General features: G+C 44.4%; 1 protein-coding gene across 8 annotated transcripts in view; it reads right to left on the bottom strand.

The window, feature by feature from the left end:
* LOC146863756 (uncharacterized) overlaps positions 1-16,229 on the bottom strand; it is a 458,228-nt gene extending 441,999 nt beyond the window's left edge. For 2 of the 8 annotated variants that reach the window (XM_085627920.1, XM_085627923.1), the window contains exons 1-2: positions 15,986-16,180; positions 8,176-8,261 (exon numbers count right to left, since the gene is read on the bottom strand). The gene's annotated coding sequence lies outside the window, so the exon portion shown is untranslated. Of the gene's footprint in view, positions 1-8,175; positions 8,262-15,985 lie in introns of all 8 variants that reach the window. The other 6 variants (XR_014969107.1, XR_014969104.1, XM_085627918.1 and 3 more) reach the window with 6 other exon arrangements.
* Positions 16,230-17,825: the final 1,596 nt, after the last annotated feature.

The raw sequence follows: 17,825 nt of genomic DNA, 5'->3' as shown, positions 1-17,825 counted from the left end.
TATGAAAACAATGTTTATGTTGTATTATTCTCTACAATATCAATTCAGTACATGAAACATGAATCATGCATGGCAAGATGGCCTCCAGGATGGAGCTCTGCTTCCAGGCTCCTGGGTAAGGGACACCTATTGGTGTTTATCTCTGTCCGCACCCTCCTATCAAGCTATGTATTCCACATCTAAATATTCATAACTAGCACACAATTACAGGAAAAGTCGAAAAATAACTGGATGGAGTTGCATGACCGCAGCTGGTGACTTGCTCCTCAGAACTGGGACAGACCTACGGATCTCAGTCTCCTTCCTTTGCTGGCTGACAAAAAGAACCTGCACTCTGTGAGACTCTGTTTCCCAACTTGCTCTCAGAGCGTGGATTTGATGTTTCTTCAGGGCATGGGTGGACTAAAGACTGGCAGCTGGCATCTGAGAGCGATCCCATCAGGTCAGGATCTGTGATTCCTCTTTGGAGTCGCTCTTCGATACCGTCCTCTGTGAGTGGCTGGAGAGTGCGAGGCTTCGCTTGGTGAGTGACCGATCAGACCAGGGCCCGTGTTTCCTCTTCAAGATCGCTCTACCACACTGTGCTCGGTGAGTAGCTGGCCACTGTGAGGCTACGCTTGCTGGCACTGCAGGACAGGGCAGCTTACTTCCGATCCAGCAGTAGGACCTGCAGTGGAACTCTCATGGTCGGTTGTGGGGACAGCACCTCCCCAACGTTTTACTGACAAACAAACAGACAAGCTGCTTGTCTCAATCGCATTCTTGCCTGCAGCGGTCCCCCCAGCGCATTGCCACAGACATTTGCCTCAGTCCTATGAGATCAGCAACCACAGGCTGATCTTGCACTGGAAGATCTCTTTTTTCCTACTACGCTCGGGTTAAGACTACACCCAGGGTTGCTCTAACTGAGCTCGGATCGCTTTACTGGGCAATGGAGTCTCGAGCCTGAGTCTGGTTCTCTGGAAGGTTTTCCCACCATATTGTGTGTGGCAGGGCCTCCCTGAATAACTTTACACATTTGATTTGTATGTGGGGTCTGTTTGGACCTCCCATCTTGGTTTATTCCCACCCCCCATTATTGGATGAGCCAAGTACAATCAACATGACGGCCCATCCAAGAATCTCAACAGACTGAGGACTTCAATTACTCACCGTCATAGACACTAAAGTAGAACCAACATGCTCTTTACCTCACAACTAGTTAGTAAATGGAGGCCATGTTAGAAAGGTGTCTAACAATGTTGCTGCTCAATTCCACATACAGGATCTGATTTCCTTGCCTCTCTCTAATCACCTCTCAATCCCTCAATTTTGTACAGGACTCACCCCTCTCCCTTCCTCCTCTACATTCACATAGATTATTCCACTCTAATACCCTGTTCTTCTCTTCCTTCTTTTATTAGCATTCGATCCCCTTTTACAGCCTTGTTAGAATAATTGCAGAATCTTTCCCCCATTACCTTCCCTGATTAACATTTGACCCCCTTAACCATGGATCCCCATTTGCGTAGGTCACTAGATGCCAACCTGGTTCCAACTGCCCGCAATTCCTACACTATCATTTATCCCCCAAATCTATCCAAGGCTTCTCAAATCCCACCCAGAAACCCAAATTTCCAACCACTATTTCTACACAACTAAAGGATCTACCATAAGGGACCTTATATTCTACACCAAAAGAAGACAATGAAGGATACCCCTTTGCTCTCTGCACCGGATCACTCCCCACGGTCTCAGATTAATGTTAGGTCCCTCAAATGCTTGCAAAGCAGAGGCAACCATTCCCCTTTATAATAGCTGGTTTATCCTTATCCAAGCATCTGAACCCAACCTATAACTTCTCTATGACATTTTTCAATTGATAAAAATCTCTGTGACGAAGAACGATTCCTCCCTAACTCATTATCAGCCTACCCTTCCAGACGACCCTCTAACACCACATTTTGCTGCCTCCAATCTCCCAACCACTTACTCAACCCCACCCCTTTCCCCATCTCTAACATTCACCCTGGTCAACTTAACCAATAACTCTCACACATCCCTACCCTTGGAACCAGTTTCTACCTTCACCCACTCTAAGAATACTCTGAGCCTCCTCCACACATCCAGAACAGTGACCTTTGTCACACCTGGCCTGATCACCAACACCTTCAACTCATCTTGGACCCAGACTGCTGAATACTCACCCTCTATCACCAGTGACACACCTGGGATGCTCACCTATGAGCAACCCATGTATCTTGCAAACTTAAAACTCCCTTACCGGACAAACAACATCGCCCCACTCTCCCCACAAACTCCCATTAATGCGTTCTTGAGCCTCATACCCTGCAGCTCAATCAGAGTTCCAGCTCTATACCCCCTCCCTTCCCTAGGCTCCCCCACTTATGCAACACCAAACACTACGAGTCAGAGCACCCTCTCTCCTGGCCCCTTAACTTACATCTCAAACACCTGCTCCCACACCAATATTGATTCCAAACTCAGTGAGATCTCTCTGGAGCTTCATCATCCTAAGGCAGACATATAAAGCCTTATCAACATTACTAATGAGCTAGCGAATTATTGCTGTCCCACTTAATTGCTGGTTAAGAATAGACATTCACTTTTACATACCAATAATAAGCAGACAAGACCGATCTCATCCCCCACTTTCAATAGGTTATCAGTAACCCTGGGCGTAGTTCACGAAGTAGCACTTCGCGAAGCTACGCAAAGTGCACTTCGCACTACGCGAGCTACGCGTAGCACTTCGCGAACTGCGTAGTACCCTGTTCGCACTGTGCAAGATGTCGTTTTCAATGATTGCAAAGTGCGGACAAGCAACCGGCACTGTACAATCATTGAAAACGGCATCTTGCACAGTGCGAGCTGTAGTTTTCTGCTGCTCGAGTAGATTTTTACTCGAGCAGCAGCTTTCTCAACGCGGACTGGTAGTTTCCCATCGCGAGCGGTCGCGAGCATACACGCCCATTCGCAATGAGAAACATGACCTCCTCGCATTGAGAATCTCGCCGGGAGGTTTATTTTCCACGCTCGTGATTGCCAACTTGATGTTGCTGATCGCGAACGAGGAAAAAGTCTCGCCGGGATGTCATTTTGTTTGCTCGCGGACTCCAACTTGATGTTGAGGACCGCGAGCAAGCAAAAAATGACCGCTGCACTACGCAACACTATGCGACGTGTGTTTGCGTAGTGCGAAGAAGCGCAAACTTCGCAAACTACGCGAGCGTAGCGTAGTGCTTTGCCCAGGCTTAGTTATCAGCTACTGAACCATTGCCCCAGTTCTCCTGGAGAACTATTCCCTACCCCGAAGCCGCCTCCCAGCCCTTCAGATTGGAAAACTCACTGTTGGACATTGATATCCACTCTCTCCTGCTCTCTTACAATCCTATAAACTACAAAACCCCAGACAACTTGGGCCAAATCCAAATAATTCAGATTAATCCACACAGATCAGTTAATAACTCTAACCTCAATCACATTCCCATCACCCAGACTGCCTCCATTTACAATACACCCCACCTGAAATGTATGCTACTCAACTGCAGATGGGCATCTAAACATGCGGCAGATATTGCGAACTACATCCTTTCTCACAATCTCACCCTCATAGTCTTGACAGAAACGTGGTTAAATGACTCCGCCATTCCTACTGTTGACATGCTAATACCGCTTAGCTATGACATCATTAGATTAGATAGACCATTCAGACCTGGTAGTGGCATAGCTTGTATTTAGCTCAACACTCTCATGGTGAAGCAAGCACCACTTATCTCTTTCACATTGAGCGAATACCTAGGCATCGAAATCTGGACTAAAGATAAACCTAGTTGCAAACTACATGCTTTATATCACTTTCCAGGAGATAACCTCCCATTCATTGAACATATTATGGAAATCATCACAACTATCACTGGTCTACACTGCCTCCAGATCTTCCTTGGCAACTTCAACCTCCACTGGAATGACCCAAATGACCAAGCAGAGATCAGCATTAAAACCTTTCTTGCTGACTTCAAACTTATTTAAATCTGTGGAAGCCCTACCCACAACCTTCGAGCAACCTTGGATCTAGTCATCTCTGGGGACAGCTACACCACAGTGGAATCTATCACTCCATGTGACTGGACAGACCACCACCAAATAACTGTTCTCATCAAAGAGTTCCTGCCTTCAAAAAGGGGAAAATAAAAAAAACACACATGGGATAAGGAGCATTTGTAACATTAACCTAAATGATCTGTCATCTATCAGTAGTTGCAGCCTCCCCCCTCCTGAGAACATGACAGACGTCCAGGTCCTTTCAATAACTCAATGTCAACTATCCTTGATGCTATGGCGCGCCTCCAACTTATAAGAATGGCCACCAAAGCCCCTAAACCCTGGTGCAATGGTAGCCTAAATGCTGAAAGACGCAATCTATGAGTGGCTGAACAGTCATGGAGACTCTTCCCCTCTCTAGATTGCCTCAAAACTTGAGAACTTTACAAAGTATTTACAACAAATGCATACATAGCACCAAAGCAGATGTCATCCAGAAACAGCTAAATGACTCCAGAAACCGACCAAAAAAACTGTTTGAAATCATCAATTCGCAGTCCAATAGGCAACCCACCCCTCTCCCGGGTTCTAATCTGCAGCCTAACTGTGAAGAACTTTCCGCCTTCTTGCTGTGTGAGACAAAAAAGATTGAAAATGACTTACGGATGGCAATGGATCTCCTTCCATCTCCTCCACTCAGCAAACCCCATCTGTCCATTTAGCCTGTACGTCCTACACACTTCCTCAAAAACAATGCCTCATGGTGCTCATTCGAAACCTATGATGAACCTAATATATAAAAAATACTGTCTACTCCCAAAGCCTAAAACCACTTCAATGAACCGCTACCCTCAAATCTCTTTAGTGAAATTAAAATCTCTCTGCTCGCACTCTGGAGTAAAATAGCAAATGCATTGCTACGTCAAGGCATCATACCATATTGCCTCAAGTCACGAGAGGTCACCCTGATTCTTACAGAAAATGACGGCAGACCATAAGGATCTAAATAACTTCCACCCGATCTCCTGCATCCCGACTCTTTCAAAGCACATTGAGAAATGTGTCCATATCCAGCTACGCAATCACATTGAAAAATTTCAACTCGTGGACCAATATCAATCTGTATTCCGTCAGGCACACAGCACCGAATCAGCTCTCAAACATGACAGACTCCTAGATTTTCTTGCAACAGGATGGGCTCTCTGGTTCTGTCCTAGGTTGGTTTACCTCCTTTCTCCACAATGGATCCCTGTCCAACTCCACACCGGTCTCATTAGGGGTTGTGCAGGGTTCCTCTCTTTCACCCACTCTCTTAAAACCTGTTCATAGACCAGTTAACCAAAGTCACATCTACGCCGACGATACACAACTTTACCTGAAAATCTCCTCCTTGGAGGATATTAGATCCCTTAGCACAACTCTACAAACAAACAAATTTAGCTAATCTTCAACCATCTCAAACTAATCACTGTCAAAACCGAATTTCTTTTAATTTCACCCCCCAAAACAATCTCTAGACATTGATGACTGGTTGAAACATTTAACTGCTCTCAATTGTGTTCCGCATGTCATCGATTCTGCAAAATCTCAAAAGAACCTGAACATGCAGGATCACATAAGCTCAGCCTCCAGAGGAGCTTATTTTCAACTGAAAATCCTTTGGAAAATCAAACCCTTCCTCCCTGTGGATGACTTCAAAACAGTTGTCCAATCCCTAGTGTTTTCCAGACGGAACTACAGAAATGCAAATCTGTGTGGCCTACCCAAAAATAAGATAACCCCTTTTAGAGCCTCAATTAACGCAGCTGCAAGGCTCGTTACGGAATCTAAACATGATACTTAGATTACACCCGATTTGAAATCTCTAAACTGGCTCCACTACGAGACTGTAAGGCATCTAAAAATTGCCTGCTTAAAACACACAAAGCCATTCACTTCAACACCCCAAAATACATTGCACAAACATTGGAGTTGTCACGTGGCTCTAGAACCTCCAGAAGCGCCTCATCGTTACTACTAAAACCACAGAAATTTAAGACGGAAAACAAGTACAATCATGCCTTTTCTGGTATTGCTCAGAGAATTTGGAATTCCCTACCATCAAGAATCAGAATCAGTCCGTCATCTGCATTGTTGAAAAAACAAGTGAAAATGCTATTGATGAACAAATTCTTGAGCTAGCTGCCATTATCTTGACTCTCCCCACAGATGTCACTCCGGATGCACTGGTAATCTACCTTCTGACACTATGCCTACTCTGTTGATATCTCTAGTGAACTAGAAGGATTTCCACCTGGGTACAACCTCATCTGAAACTATTGTTGTGGTCAGATGTTTTGTTTATTATGGCCTGCCCTACCTACCTGCCTTACATTTTTTCTTTGTTTATACCGTTTGGATGGGTTCCCAGTAGCTCTCCATTCCCACCTACTTCCCATGACCTTCAGTACTTTTGTTGTACGGTTTATTATTGTTCTGATTTACCGGTTCGGTCACCTGCATATATGTAAATGCACTCTGATACCCTTTAGGGCCATGTTCATGCTTCACAAAACTAAAAAAAATAAAAAAAAATAAAAATAAAAGAAGTTAGCAACAGAGTCATGTATTCATTAGATATATTAATATCATTCAGCCCAGCCAACGCATTGCGTCCGTGAGGACTTCATCAGGGCTGCAAATTAAAAAATACGAAAACTATAACGATATGGCTCCAAAACATAAACAAAACCAAAGGAAATGATGGACGGAGTGTTGAACATTGCAAGCACTCACCCTCAGTCAAGCGATCTGGGTTTAATCCATCACTGTTCTTTAGCCCACTCCGCCACCCGAGTTCAGACATGGCCATATGCAAATCAGTCTGACCCTGTGCCTCATGGGAACAGTCCAGCCCGAACTACCAAGCCATGTTTTCCCTGGACCGGAAACAAGCTTCCTAGGACCGGTTTCTGGCATTTCAGCCGTCTTCAGCCAGGTTTGCTTGAATCCAGTGGCAAAGTGAGCAAGGGACTCACGTCTGAGCATACCCTGCCAACTTATGACGAACAAAGCAAAACCAAAGGAAATGATGGACGGAGTGTTGAACATTGCAAGCACTCACCCCCAGCCAGCCGATCTGGGTTTAATCTATCACTGTTCTTTAGCCCACTCCGCCACCCGAGTTCAGACATGGCCATATGCAAATCAGTCTGATCCTGTGCCTCATGGGAACAGTCCAGCCCGAACTGCCAAGCCATGTCTGCCCTGGGGTGGCAGAGTGGGCTAAAGAACGGTGATGGATCAAACCCAGATCTGTTGACTGGGTGTGAGTGTTTGATTGGTTCTGATGCTCCGTCCATCACCACCCCCTTTTGTACCGCTTTGTTCGCCATAAGCTGGCAGGGTATGCTCAGACGTGAGTCCCTTGCTCACTTTGCCACTGGATTCAAGCAAGCCTGGCTGAAGACGGCTGAAATGCCAGAAACTGGTCCTAGGAAGCTTGTTTCCGGTCCAGGGAAGGTATGGCTTGGCAGTTCGGGCTGGACTGTTACCATGAGGCACAGGGTCAGACTGATTTGCATATGGCCATGTCTGAACTGGGGTGGCAGAGTGGGCTAAAGAACGGTGATGGATCAAACCCAGATCTGTTGACTGGGAGTGAGTGTTTGATTGGTTCTGATGCTCCGTCCATCACCACCCCCTTTTGTACCGCTCCAAAACATAAACCACATATTTACAATTGTTTCTTATTTTTTATGTGGGTATACAGTCAACGTTGCATCAAATATCCAGAGTTTTTGATCAGTGGTTTTCAAATACACAATTTGTTAACATGTAATGCAAGTTTGTTGTTATTGTGGGTAGTTTATGTCACCAACTTGCCTAATAAGTAGCACTCAGCATAACAGGAATTGTTATGACATCCCAATGTGGGATTAGACTCACTCAAAATAACGGGCATGTGTCTCTGACTTTACTCAATTCTGGCAGTACCTGCATATATATTTGGCTAATTTCACCTGTTTATGTTCACAGTTCAAAACAGTTCATGTACAATCTGCTAGAGTATATTTGAGTTTATAATTTATAAGTGTCTAGACCTCTCCTTATCTAAGTAGTATATCCCTCTATATGTAAAAATATACTCACTTAATTTATTCTATATGTTGAGCGTCACCATTATTAAGGGAATGTCAGACTGTACCATCAATTAAACACAAACTCATTTGGAGGCTCTGTAAAAACAAAGGAAGAAGTCACAATAGAATACCAAGCAGATATTAAAGCAGGACATGTCAGAAAACTCAATTACGAGTCCAAATACCATATGTAGCACCAAAGATGATGCCAAAATAGTCCAGCCCCTTTGCAATCAGTCAGACTATTTCCATTCAGAATCAAGTCTGGCACAATATCACAAACACAATATCATAACACAATTTACTCACTTGTTTAGAACAGATGCAATATACTCACAAGCCCAACACCTAAAGCTGAGTGGTGAAAAAGGAGGGTATAGTCAACCGTTGTTTATCCTTTTGTGAGCCAATCAAATCACAGGTTAATCCAATCGAGCCAATCAGGAAATAGTGTCATTACAAGCTATTCTTACTGGCTTGGAGGGTAGTTCCCACTTCGGTCTGGCCAGGCCTTCGACTGATGGAAACAATCAAAGGTTACAATGGTACGTTCACCAATCATACGTACCAATCCCATGGACACTAAGCCAAGCCATAAAGTAACGTTTTGTATACAGCTGACAATACCAAGCTTAACATGCAATAGAGTCATAGCATGCCCTAATTATGTTGAGGGGCAAAAATAAGCTAAGCTCATGCTATCTCCAGAGTCATGGTTAATATTTCCGACGACATAGTCACTAAATGAGATATTATGGAGTAAATATAGATTTGCACACCTTGCTCTAGTACCAGTCATGTAATGTTTTGAAAAGGCAGAATTTCAAGCGGGCCTCCCTCGCTCCCTGGTCAAGTGCCTCCAGAAGCTAGGCCCGATCGGCCTCCTCATACCCTGCTAATAACTGGGTTTGTCATTTGGTTCGGAGAGTGTTGAGTAGGGGAATCGAGAATAAGTGACAGTTCTTTAAGTCGAATAGCCCCTACATGACCCCTGTGAGCAACCACACCCCCTGAAGTAGGAGATCACCGGGGAGGTCTGTGGGGCCCATGGGCATGCTCCCAGCTATGGTGAAGGCAGTGCTGCAATAGGACATGCCTCCATGACTGTTGGGGTGGGAGACAGTACTCCTCACAGAGCTTCTTGAAGGGCTTGGGGGTCCCGTCGGGAATTACTTGGTCTGTGATTTGTATGCCTACTGCTTGCCACGGTTCCTAGTTTAGGCTTACCCTCCAATGCACAAGCGAGGAATTCCCAATAGTGGTGCATGCTCATGATGAAGGGGGTCAACTCTGAGGAGATGGTGCACTCAACTCCAGGATTTCATCATGGCCTGCCGCATCAGGTTGCCAGAGTACAACCTAGGCGTACCTCCCTTGTACCGAGGGAGCAAGTGTTCTTCAGACACCCACTATGGTGGCTCTGGTGTCCCGGGGAGCATATAGGCAATCTGGGAGACCTAAAGGGCCAAGGTGAAATGTTCTACTGTTGGTAGACCCAGGCCTCCACAAGTTTGGTGTAGGCAAAATGGGGGTGAGAGAACCCACAAACAAAAGAATGGATCCCTGCATCCACTGAATGCAATATTAACAGTGGGACCATGAGAGTCATTATGCAGAGGGTGTGGGTAAAACGCAGAAGCATGACCATCCATACAGCTTGCACTTTTCCGCATGTAGATAGACCTAGATGAGGCCACTTTTCAAAGTCCAACTTCATGAAAGATGTGGGGAGGTCCAAATTGTCTTCCACCATATGGTCCAGGTCCCTGTTAACCAGGATCCCTAGGTACTTGAGATGGGATGATGTCCATTGGAAGGGATGGCAATGGATGGCTGCCATCGTGGTTATGCGCGATAGGAGCAGTGCCTCACTCTAATCCCAGTTTGCCCGGGTCCCTGACAGGTCTGCAGAGCCAGCTATGATGTATAGCAGGGCCAGTATTGAACACTGGTGGTCCATGAGGGTGAGGAGTATGTCACTCGCATACAAGTAAATCCTGGATGCACTGCCTGACATCGGTATGCCAGTGAGTAGCCTTGGTTGCCAGATGGTGGCCACAATAGGCTCCATGGCCAGCAGGAACAGCAGGGGCGGCATAGCACAGCCCTGTCTTGGTCCTCTCTGGAATGACAGTAAGCCGCCGCACTTGACCTGGGTAGTGGGCTGTCATATTAACATTGGATCTTGGCAATAAAATGATCCCTGAGGCCAAATCATTTCAGGGCGGCAAATGGGATACCCCTACTTGATCCAATCGAATGCGTTCCTGGCTTTGAGGGAGAAGCCAAGTGCTTCATCTCATTTGTCTTTGGCCTTCCATAGGAAATGAGCAAGGGCTAGAAAATGGGTCCCGGACGAGCGGTTGGGGATGAACCCCACTTGCATGGGGATCATTAGGGAAGAGATCACTTCCAGAGATGGGCTACCAATACACTGGTGAGGATTTTTATGTCCTCATTAAGTCCTTGGAAGTTAACAGGGCATGTAGGTTTAGAGGAAAACTACTATGTTGCCTGCTGTTCTTTTAAAGCCAGCACTGCCTTCCAGGCTGCCTTTACATTACATTTATATGAAAAGTCGATTTGATTTAAGGCACGGGTAAGGGAGGAGACACATAGTTTTTACCTGTACTGAAACAAGAAGCAATCCCAACACTTAAGTAAATTATACGAAACGCTGGAGGCCAACGAGGATGAACTTGTCAGGGCTATAGCTAAAGGGGTGTGCATAGAGAAAATTCTGCATAAGCTTTCCTTGGCAAAAGCAGCAATAGGCGAAGTTTCAGCAGCAATGGTGGCTGAAAAAGACTTGGATCAGCAGCAATATTTCTATGAGTACAGCGAGCGGGTTGGGCATATGCTGGCTACATGGATAAGGCAAAAGGGAGATCTTTAGCATAAAAATTTACAAGGGAAACCTAGTCACAGGTTCTACTGATATACAAGAGGAATTCCGCAATTTTTTGAGTAATTATATGGGGAGGAAGGGGGTCCTGAGGAGAGATCAATAAGGGTTTACTTAGACTCCATTCAAACAGCAGTTTTTCCAAGAAGATGTGGAATCCCTAGAGACTCCATTCTCAAATGAAGAAATACATTTAATGATCTTCCCTCCGGAAAGGCTGGGGGACCATATCAGATTCCTCTAAAATTTATACCGTTTTTTTTTACAATATGTGGGCCCGACTTGGTTAATATGCTCTGTCAGGATCAGAAGGGGGTGACTCCCCAGTATATTGGGCCTGGTTAGTATCATCATTTTCTTAAAGAAGGGGTAACCTCCAACTGAGGCTGGGACCAATAAACCTATAACACTCATGAACAGTGATGCTAAGATATTTTTAAAGGTTTTATCCAGTCAGTTTAATCTCATCATAGGTAAGGTGATTTCCCCTAGGCAGCACGGTTTTATTCCAGGCAGAGGAACTACCGACCACATCTGCAGGGTGGTTATATTGTACAATGCTGCCTCAATCTCTGGAGACCCTATGGCGCTGATTCTGCTTGATGCAGAAAAAGCATTTGATAAGGTCTTCAGTTATTTTTTGTGGGCTGCTCGTGAGCGGATTGGTATAGACAAGGACTTCATTGATGCTATACGGGTAATGTATAGGGCCCCTGTTAATTGGCTTTGCTTAATGGGTAGCCAAACAGAACAACTTTGGATCACAAGGGGTGCAAGACAGGGTTGTGTTAGTTCAGACCCCCTGATTTGAAAAAAGCAATGCTAATATGAGAATTCAACCCATTTAGTTTCAAGGAGATGACACCAAGATTTTGGGTTACGCCAACGCTCTATCGGTAGATATATCTGACCCTCTTGCAGTATTATTAGAAATTGAGCCGGGCCTTTGGGAGAGTGTCAGGTTATTTGCTTAACCAGGATAAAACACAAATAGTAATGAATAGTATGGTCCATTTAGTTGATCCTCGGGTGACACAATCTCTGATCTATATAGAGGTGAATATAATATCTGAGCTGCAAATAATTGTGGAGATAAATCCTACCCCAGCCACTCAGAAAGATTTCGATAGGATGAATAATTGACATCTTTCAATTGTTGGCCGGTGTAGCATTATTAAAATGATGTTTCTCTCTAAAGTCCTTTATTTTTTTAGAGCAATACCATTGGAGATCAATAAATGCTGGTTCAAGGGGATGAAAGCTATGATTAATAAATGTATATGGGCACACGGGAAGACTAGGAGGGCCAAGAGATTTATGACATTTATCTGCGGGGGAAGCTCATGGATAATCGGAGTAGCAGTGGGTTCCCTGACATCTATGAATTAATATTAGGAGATGAGGCTCAAAACTGGCTTTTGAAATATAATGTATCTAGTTACTACAAGAAGGTTAGATTCAAAACCCTCTCAGCTGCATGTTGTGTATGGGTAGCCGTAAAGAAAACAAGCATTGGCAATGCCAATCGGTCTCGCCATTAGGATGTTATATGTATTTAGCTATGCAGCATATTAGCGTGGTTGCTGAATCACTTTTGCACTAGAAGTCAGGGTAATTGCTTATGAATAAAGAAGGCGCTTTTTGAGGCAGCAGAACCCCTCCGCAGACATTAGCTAAAATGCTGAGTGTCGCGCTCTCCCTCCGCTAATGTGCTGCATAGCTAAATACACATAAGATCCCAATAGCGAGACTGATTGGCATTGTTCAAGGGTGACTTCTGAGTATCTACATCTCCTACGTATCCTCTAAGAAGGCAAGGGGTGTAAGGACACTGTCAAACGTAATAGCCAAACCCCGTTTTTAATCCGATGAAGCAGTACAGTGAGTTCCATTGTCAATGTCAGCCAAATGGCACTGCTACAGTAATGCAGTTTTACTGTCCTGGTTTGTGAAAACCCTAGCAAGAGACTTTGTTTTGTTTTAAGTTGTGATGACTCACTTAACGCAAAGGGCATAATTAAGAGTTCACTGGTAAGGGAAATGCACTAGTTTCTGGAGGAGAATTTACTAGGCACGTTTCTTCTATACTTTCCCTGTCCCTCCATTACCGCCCAGTGCATGCGACCAAGATCAAACATGCAGAATCAGTCATACGTTGACACCTGCAGAAGTGCACAAAAAATTAGAATTTTGTATTTTCTTACATCGTCATCATCCAGTTGTATATCGTTCTTCTCTCAGAGAATAAAATAATCTCATAAAAACAATTGTTTCCAGGCTCGTAGCATGTATAGACATCTCTTCTGTTCACTTCAAAACATCGTCAGCAGACCATAAAAGGACATAAACAAACCTGTCATGACGTGGCAAGGGTACACTTCTAAGATACACTAATAAGCCATTAGACAGTGTGAAATTAGAGCACGTGAGTGAAAGTGTGCTAAAATATCATATGGAAAAAATAAACATTGTAAAAGAAGCTATATTGTAAAAGGCTGAATTAAGGTGTGTCCTCTTGTTTACCATTGTTACAACAAGCATTGGCAAAACTAATAGGGCTGGCCCTTGTATAGTGCACACAAAAGCACAACATGCATGCGCGCGCGCACACACACACACACACAATATACCCTTAACACGCATTCAGGCACAAATGTACACTAGTACTTATACAGTCAAATATTAGCACATATTGACATACAAGCACCAACGGTAATACAAATAACACCTAAGTAGTCAAGAACACACAGCAGATGCACATAGAGTCAAATATAGACAATGCACATGTATGCAAACGTACTGTCACAGATACATGCCTAAAGCTAGACATGCACACGCAGGGGCATGGATAATGCGTGGCTGCTGGGTGAGATACTTGAAGTCAGTGACAGACCTCTGGATGGCTGTTTAAGCACATTCTACAGCTGAAAAAAGCAATGTGTTCTTGTATGCCAAGCATCCGGGGGAAGTAATTTGGGTCAGAGTAATGGTCTGAGTGTCATGGGAGTGAATATGATGGTGTCATGGTAAAGGTGTGAGTCTGATACTGTGATGCTGCATGATGTAGTGAGTCACTTGTGGTGAATCCGAAGCAGTAAGTGGAATGTAGTCAGTGTGGCCTGCCTGTGTATGACGTGTATTGTCTAACGATGCCTTTTGTAATGTTTGGGCACATGGAAGAAGAGTGAGCTAATAGTTTCAACAAAAGGAGAGAATGTGGCCTAACGGCTCGGGTGGTAGACCTGGGAGCTGAGGGACCGGGTTCCAGCCTCAGCAGGGATGCTGGACATTTTGTGATTCTGGGCAAAGCACTTAATTTCCCCGTGCCTAACAACAATGAATGAGTCTGCCTGTAACGTAACTGGTGCTCATAGATATTATCTGGAACGGAATCCCTTAAATGTGCCCCACATCAAAAATCAAACCGCTCATCCACACTCGGTTATGTTCTTTGCATCCTGGTATCTGCAGTGTTTCTCTTATTGTATAAACAGGATTACTACTACAAATCCCAGATCACACAGGGAACAAAACTGGGCGATCTTCTCGCACCCGGCATTGGACAATTCAAAAACTAGGCTAGGAAATGGAGCATCTGAAAGTTGGCTAAATTGGATAGCAAGGTTTCATGACAATGGTGTAGAAAAAATGACCCGCATCCCATTTCTTGCACAATAGAGCTGTGTGTTGTGTAATTTGAGTTATGAACAAGTAGCTATTAAAGTGGGCCGGGTCCTGACGGTGCTCAGCACCTGCAGTTCTAAAAAGCAGGTGCCGAGATGGGTCCTATGTACGGCTGTTCATTTTTGCCCTCAGGGTGAATAAAAAATCCTAACTTTGCAGCAGTACCACTTTTCACTGCCTTTGATGTAACTTCGAAGAGACTCGCTGTAGTCTCATTTCAGAACTGAAATATTTTCAATATTAAATACAACAAACCAATCGTTTTTGCTTATTTGTCTTACGCAACTAACAACCACTGACAAAGTCAATAGTCCTAGCTTGTAGGTGTAATGTTACTTGCCATATTATGTATCGGGATGCAATGACAGAAACAGCAAATACCAGTAGGGAGACACACTATGTTAAAGACAGGCTTTTAGCTAAGGGTGTTTTTAAGCTATGCCCTTAATTACATAGGCCAGGCCCCTTTGAGAGATGCCCGCACATAGTTTTTTCACCCCACACCAATTATTAATATACGCCAATATATGTACATATAAACCATGTGAACCAGAATGAAGTGGCATACTATTGTTTTACTTTTATGATCGCTCTTGGTTAGCTAGTTACTTCAAAAACTGGCAACGCTGCTCAGTGGCTGCTCCGATGACAGCCCTGAAATGGAACAGAATGTGCAGGCCTATGCCTTACCCTTCTCACTCGGTGTGGCATTCAGTCTCGTGTGAGCGAATGTTCAACCCAGCCTCTGCATTTTTGCGTTTTACTCGCAACGGAGAGACTTGGCATTTCTGACAACCTTTAATGACTCCAAAGACCCACAACACTTTCACAAAATCCTACCACCCAACCCACACCCCCACTCCTCAAACTGTGCAGCCTATCAACCTCCATACTGCAGCTTCCCGGTGCCTGACACTAGAAACGTGTCTCTTGCTGAAGAGTCAGAAGATCCACAGTGACCGCCAACCCCGGCTCACGCCAAGGAAAGGGCAAGCCCACCCACCCACTAGTCATTGCGCGCGCCTGCCATGTTAAAAGTAACCGCGGGAAAAATAATTACAGCGAAAAATAGCATTTACATAAATTCCTGAAAGCGGTGAAGTGAGGAAGCCCGGCTGTAGGCCGAAAGCGTGCAGCCATTACTTTGCAGACTCCAGAAGCTCACTCTCATCTGCTGGCTGGCTTGAAAAAAAAGTAAACACAACACCAATTCCCAGTATAGCCCACTCACTCGAACCCAGTCCTTGCTCACGGGGCTGAAGCGCCGACTGAAGCTATCCGCCACCTGCACGACTTGCAGGGGCGGCTCCTCTTCCTGTTGAGCTCCAGCCAACCCCAGGTACTTGTGCTGTTCCCTCTCCGACTTTGTACAATGGCCGCCATGTGTAGCTGAAGCCGTAGGTCATGCGCGATGACGTCAAATAGGATCTGCTATTAGTGACAGGGTGCCGTGGACAGGGAAAAGAGACTACAGCATACAGACATGAAAACAAAAACGTCTGTAGTGCGCATGTGTTGTGCATGTTTTGGTCAGGCAAAATGTCTCGGGACATCAAAAAAGAGTGCGATCACCCAGCCAATCCAATAACAAACAAGCATTTCTTAATGCAATAGGGCTCGTATTTACGCGAGACCTATTGCATTGGAAACGGGAGCGTGGGGGTCCAGGAAGGCACGAACTGGAGTGGTGGGGGTTGAGAGGGGCAGCCAAAAAGTCACAGACTGTGGGAGGGGGCAGGGGGCGACATAGGGCCAAAAATAGTTTTGGAGTAAAGGGGTCAATAGCCAGGGAAGGATATAAATAACAACATGGCCGTCAGGAGGAGGGACTACCAAGTCGAAAACGAATCAAAATGCAGCATTTTTGCTTGAAGCCAATCAAAAATATGGCTGGGAAGTGGGCGGAGCTTTCCCCCACTGTAGTGTATACTGCATGCCTCGCAAAGCGAGCAGCGCAAGCGCTGCAGCGCTAGGCGAGACCTAAAAAGTTATTGTTAGGGAGGATGAATATTCATTCCTTGATGCAGTTATGTAACGCTTGGAAGACCTTGGAGTTTGGAAGATGGGGGATCTTTTTGATGCAGATGGAATAATGGAATAATGTCATTTGAGGAAGTTCAGATGAATTATGGGGTTGATCTGAATTTTTTTTTTAAATATTTGCCGGTACGGAGCTTTTTAGTTAAGAAGAAATGGGGGTTAAGAGGATTTAGTAAGGACCTTATAATGTCATTAATAAGGGATGCACTAGCAGTCAAATATACAGAGGGCTGAACCAATTAATTAAGAATGATCTCGAGAAGCAATGTGAGAAATGGAAACAAAAATTAGGTTTAACCAGTGTCAGTTTCTTAGACTCGTTAAAATTAGGTCATTTTGTGCTCGGTCGGGTAACAGGTGCAACATTATAAAACCATTTTCTCTCTTTACTATACACTGGCCAAGATTGCCCAATGATGGGGGCTTAGCTGGGGCCCGCTACCCCAATGCCATAGTAGAGAAACTGATATTATACATAAGTTTTCTACTTGTCCTCTCTTAGAAATGCTGAAGAAGGATATTGAAACTTTTCTATTTCACTCCCTGAAGATAAAAGTAAAGCTTACAGCTGAATTAATGTCTCTGGGGTCGCTAGTAAAGGAATGACAGGAGCACATCAACTTTTATAGTTCCTTGCCATGGCGGTGGCAAGAATATGCATTTCTTCTGCTTGGTTGGATCCATTCCCCCCCACCTTTCAGAAATAGCTTGTGCGCCTTTTATCCACTTTTAATCTTGAAAAGAGGGTATATGGAAGAAAGGGATGGAGGGCAAAAAACTAGGAAAGTGTATTTGGGGCCCGATCTATAATTGGAAAAATGCCAGTGAGACTTGTCAAGATTTAGTATGAATTGTTTGTAATTTTTTGTATATCGAATGTTATTAATTGTAGTTTTTTACGGCAAGAAATGAATTTCATCTTTCCCTTTACAATGTATCTATTTATTATTGGCTGAGTTTCCTCATGGATTTATATATATGTGTTTATTTAACTGATGGTGTTGCAATAAAAAAAGAAAAAATCTACTTTG

This window comes from Triturus cristatus, chromosome 2_1 (genome assembly GCF_964204655.1).
Source record: "Triturus cristatus chromosome 2_1, aTriCri1.1, whole genome shotgun sequence".
Lineage (NCBI taxonomy): Eukaryota > Metazoa > Chordata > Amphibia > Caudata > Salamandridae > Triturus > Triturus cristatus.
This window is presented reverse-complemented; position numbering and strand designations above follow the sequence as displayed.